This window comes from Cebus imitator, unplaced genomic scaffold, assembly GCF_001604975.1.
Source record: "Cebus imitator isolate Cc_AM_T3 unplaced genomic scaffold, Cebus_imitator-1.0 Scaffold263, whole genome shotgun sequence".
In the NCBI taxonomy this organism is placed as follows: domain Eukaryota; kingdom Metazoa; phylum Chordata; class Mammalia; order Primates; family Cebidae; genus Cebus; species Cebus imitator.
The window spans coordinates 1178471-1183472 of record NW_016107578.1 but is presented as its reverse complement, the minus strand read 5'-3'; the positions used below and the strand labels follow the sequence as shown (position 1 = coordinate 1183472).

At 45.2% G+C, this 5002-nt stretch overlaps 1 protein-coding gene across 5 annotated transcripts in view; it reads right to left on the bottom strand.

Annotated features, from left to right (window-relative positions):
• LOC108283608 (zinc finger protein 121) overlaps positions 1 to 4383 on the bottom strand; it is an 18659-nt gene extending 14276 nt beyond the window's left edge. For 2 of the 5 annotated variants that reach the window (XM_017500037.2, XM_017500039.2), the window contains exons 1-2: positions 4274 to 4383; positions 3891 to 3971 (exon numbers count right to left, since the gene is read on the bottom strand). The gene's annotated coding sequence lies outside the window, so the exon portion shown is untranslated. Of the gene's footprint in view, positions 1 to 3890 lie in introns of all 5 variants that reach the window. The other 3 variants (XM_037728346.1, XM_017500036.2, XM_037728347.1) reach the window with 3 other exon arrangements.
• Between the last annotated feature and the right edge of the window lie 619 nt (positions 4384 to 5002).

The following is a 5002-nucleotide window of genomic DNA, read 5'->3' as shown; positions in this document are numbered from 1 at the left end:
AAAAAAAAAGACACACAAAAGGGCAACAGGTACATGAAAAAAAGTGTTCAACATCATTAATCATCAGAGAAATACAAATATCACATAATCACAATGAGATATCATCTCATCTCATTTAGAGTGGCTTTTTATTTTTTTATTTTTATTTATTTTATTTATTTATTTTTAAGACAGGGTTTCACCATGTTGGTCATGAACTCCTGACTTCAGGTGATCCGCCCGCCTTGGCCTCCAAAGTGCTTGGATTACAGGAGTGAGCCACCACGCCCGGCCTTAGAGTGGCTTTTATCAAAAAGGCAAGGAATCATAAATGCTAATGAGAATGTGGTGAAAAGAAAATCCCTGTACACAGTTGGTGGGAATGTAAATTAGTATAGCCACTACAGAGAACAACATTCAGGCGCAGTGGCTCATGCCGGTAATCCCAAAACTTGAGGCTTCCGTGGGAGGATCACTAACCCCACGAGTTCGAGAACAGCCTAGGCAACACAGCAAGACCTACCTGCACACACATACTAGTCAGGCGCAGTGGCTCACGCCTGTAATCCCAACACTTTGGGAGGTCAAGGCATGCAGATTACTTGAGGTCAGGAGTTCAAGACCAGTCTGGCCAAAATGGTGAAACCCCCTCTCTAGGAAAAATACAAAAATTAGCTGGATGTTCTTGCTTGAACCCAGGTGGTAGAGGTTGCATTCCAGCCTGGAAGACTCCATCTCAAAAAAAAAAAAAAAAGTAAAAGAAATTAAGCTCATGGAGGGCTGCTCTCAACCAGGTCCTATTCTAGTCCTAAAATATACAGTTAGAAGAAATAAGAACTGGTATTCAATACATCAGTAGGTTGACTACAGTTAACACTCATCTACTGTACATTTTAAAACAGCTAAGAGAATGACGATGTTCTTTAAGACAAGATAAACATTTAAAGTGATGGATATCTCACTCTGATTTGATTATATGAATGCATCAAATTATCACATGCACTCTAAAAATATGTACATCTATTATGAATCAAAAAAATTTTTTGGATTGTAAAAGAAGAGGTGGGACATTCTGGGGCCACCGTGGCTGTGGGTAAATATATTCCCTTGTCTGGATCATGTAAAGACATCCCCTCCAAGATGTCATTCCAAGTCACTGCAACTAATACCACCTTATCACTAATAAGGAGCAATGGGCCTTGATTATACCACTGCTCTCCAGCCTGAGTGATTCTGCAAGACTCTGTCTCAAAAATGAAAGAAAAAAGCCCCACTATGGAGGTTTGTCAAAAAACTAAAAATATAACTACCAATAGAAATACCATCCATAGGTCTCTTGAATTTTGGAGGCAACATTTACATTTGCATGTGCTTTTACACCCACACACTTGCCTGTAAGGATTTTAGTTTCAACTGTACACCAGAGCAATTTCAGGCTGCCGTGCAGGATTCCCAAGGACTTGGTCCACCTGATCCAGCAGACCCAATGATACTCAGCGTGTCCATGTTAAATATGATGCTATTGATTGGAAGCCTCTGGCAGGCACCAACAGAAGATGTAGAGTACAGCCCTCTGGTATTCTAGAGTCAATCCATGCATGCCCTCTTGTGCAGGTTAACTGCTTTTCTTTTGAGAAACAGCTTGTGGTTTGCCACTAGCACATGACAGAGAATGAACAACTAATCATGGAGTATGAAGTAACTAAGGCTCAACTGAGTAATTTGAGACTTTATGATTCCCAAGGCATTTTTGTATTTTTTCTAGAGACAAAGTTTTACCATATTGGCCAGGCTAGTCTCAAACTCCTGACCTCAGCCCTTATCAAACAAAGGTTGTCAGCTTCTCCTCTGGACCCAGTTACAAGTTTGTAGGAAATCGCATGAAATAAAGGAATACTGAAACACATCATGAAAATCTAATCAGAAATATCTGATTGCATGACTTTCTAAGAGAATAACTGTGACTCTCCAAAAGTCCATATAACAGACAATGATAACTGTTCTAGGTTTATGCTCAATTTACACTCAAATTGTTCACAATAAGATGTACTTTACTGGGGAGAAAGAAAAGCACAATGCTAAAAAAAAAAAAAAAAAAAAAAAAAAAGCAAATGAGGCTGGGCACAGTGGCTCACTCCTGTAATTTCAGAACTTTGGAGGGCCAAGGCAGGAGGATTACAAGGTCAGAAGTTGCAGACCAGCCGGGCCAATATGGTGAAACTCGGTCGCTACTAAAAATACAAACAACAACAACAAAAATCAGCCAGGTGTGGTGGCGAGCGCCTATAGTCCCAGCTACTTGGGAAGCCGAGGCAGGAGAATTGCTTGAACACGGGAGGCAGAGGTTGCAGTGAGCCAAGATTGTGCCACTGCACTCCAGCCTGGGCGACAAAGTGAGACTCCATCTCAAATAAATAAACAAACAAACAAACAAACAAACCTACTAGGCTGGGTGTGTTAGATGTTCAAGTTTTCCTTAGGATCAAATTTTTTGGGGAAAAAAAGTAAAAGCTACAGTTAGTCCAAACTTGCTGTTAATAAATTCTATAATAAAATGTACTAGACATTTTATTATACTGATACTAAAATAATATTCTGATTATAATAATAAATAATTCTAGCATCAGTGTAATAGACTCCACTCTTTCTTCCTGGAGGCCCCTGTTTTGAAGCTCTGCGGGGGAAGTACAGACCTAGGAACTTCAGATGAATAGCTGAGTACTGCCTTTTTTTTTTTTTTTTNTTAGATCTCACTGTCACACTCCAGTAGCGCGATCTCGGCTCACTGCTACCTACGCTTCCCGGTTTCAAGCGATTCTCCTGCCTCAGCCTCCCGAGTAGCTGGGATTACAGGTTCATGCCACCACACCCAGCTAATTTTTGTATTTTTATTATTGGAGAAGTATTTCACCGTGTTGGCCAGGCTGGTCTCGAACTCCTGACCTCAAAGATCTACCCGCCTCAGCCTTCCAAAGTGCTGGGATTATAGGCATGAGCCAACGCACCAGGCCACATTTTCTTTTTTTTTTTTTTTTTTGAGGCGGAGTTTCACTCTTGTCACCCAAACTGGAGATGCAGTGGAAGGATCTTAGCTCACTGAAAACCACCTTCCAGGTTCAAGAGATTCTCCTGCATCAGCCTTCGGAGTAGCTGGGATTACAGGGGCCCTCCACCATACCTGGCTAATTTTTGTATTTTTAGTAGAGACAGGGTTTCACCATATTGGCCAAGCTGGTCTCAAATCCCGACCTCAGGTGATCCGCCCGCCTCGGCCTTCCAGAGTGCTTAGATCATAGGCATGAGCCAGTGCGCCCGGCCTGCCTTTCTTTAGGAGAAAGGCTTGTGGCTGGTAACAACTGGGAAAAAAATAAAGTACAAGAAAATAAAAATAAACTAAAGGTGGCCGCGGGCAGTAGCTCACGCCTGTAATCCCAGAACTCTGGGAGGCAGAGGCGGGAGGATCTCCTGCGGTCGAGTGCTGGAGACCGGCCTGACCAACATGGAGAAGCCCCGTCTCTACCAAAAATACAAAAAATTAGCCGGGCGTGGTGTTGCATTTGCATGCCTGTAATCCCAGCTACTCGGGAGGTTGAGGCAGGAGAATCGCTTGAACCCGGGAGGCGGAGGTTGCAGTGAGCCGAGATAGCAACCTTGCACTCCACCCTGGGCGACAGAGGCGGAATCCGACTTAAAAACAAAACAACAAAAAACTAGGGGCTTACAGACTACAAGTGTTCACATTTACATACAGAAATAGGCACACCCTAAACAAGTTTTTTCCATCTGAATGTAATGTGTCAAAAATAAGTAAACGACATTAAGACAATCCCAGGTTCTCAGAAGAGACATTTTTTTTAGCAAATAAATGAAAGTCAGAGCCCTCTTGAAAACAATTTTCAGCTGATGCTCACCAGGAACAAGCCGGAATCCCCAAGTTGGCGAGAGGACGCAGGGCCGAAGCCAACCTGACTGGAACGACAGAAATCCTTTTCCTTTCGGAAAGAAAAAAAATCACCAAGGTTGCTTTCTAGGCTTTTGAAGACGGGAGTACAGCGGATGAAAGAATCCCAGAAAACACCCCGCGGAGGCGGGACAAACGCACTTCCCGACCCGGCTCCTGACGGGAACCGACCGAGCGTGCGGCCTCTCGGAACTGGCCACGCCGGGAGGACCGACAGACCCTGGAGAAACGAGTGAAACGAGCCGGATCCGAGAGGCTCCTGGGCGACTGCGCCCAAACCTTCCTTTACCGCCCCCCTGCTATCTCCGGGACCCCCAAGCTGGCGCAACTCACCACGGCCAAAACACACTTCACCACGATAAAGGCGAAATGGCACTGACCATGCGGAGCCAGCGCCGAAAAAGATGGCGGTGGTGCGCTGACGTCACTTCCGCTTTGAGCTTTGGGCAGGGCGGGGCTCCTGGGCTGGAATTTCAGCCACGTAGGAGCTGGTCGAACACAGAAGTTCTAGTTTCTTCCCGGGTGGGTGAGGACAGGCCTTTGGTTGGCTCAGGGAGGGGGAATGCAGAAACAGGTCCAGAGAAAAAGGTGAGGTTAGAACCGGGCCTCTGGATGGAACTGTGGGCGAGAATTGGGGCGCGTACTCGGGGACGGTTTAGAGGTGGGACCCGGCCTAGCCCGCGGTTCAGGTGTACCGAGGCGCTGGAAGGACGGGACGGAGGATGGGACGCACCTCAGGGAATGCCGCTCCAAAGCCTTTCCCGGGCGGGTGCAGTGGCTCACGCCTGTAATTCCAACACTTTGGGAGCTAAGGCAGGTGGATAGCTTGAGTCCAAGAGCTCGAGACCAGCCTGGGCAAAATAGCAAGCCCCTGTCTCCATTAAAAAAATTTATGTGTATGTGTATACATATATGTGTGTGTGACACACATGTTCCTAGAGTCTTTCCATGATTTTTCCGTATTGAGAAACCTGCTAGTAAATGGCATGGTCTATCTCTTGCAGTCAGGCTTTCTGTAGGCCTTTTTTTCTTCATTGTTTATTTTTTAGAACCTGCTAATTC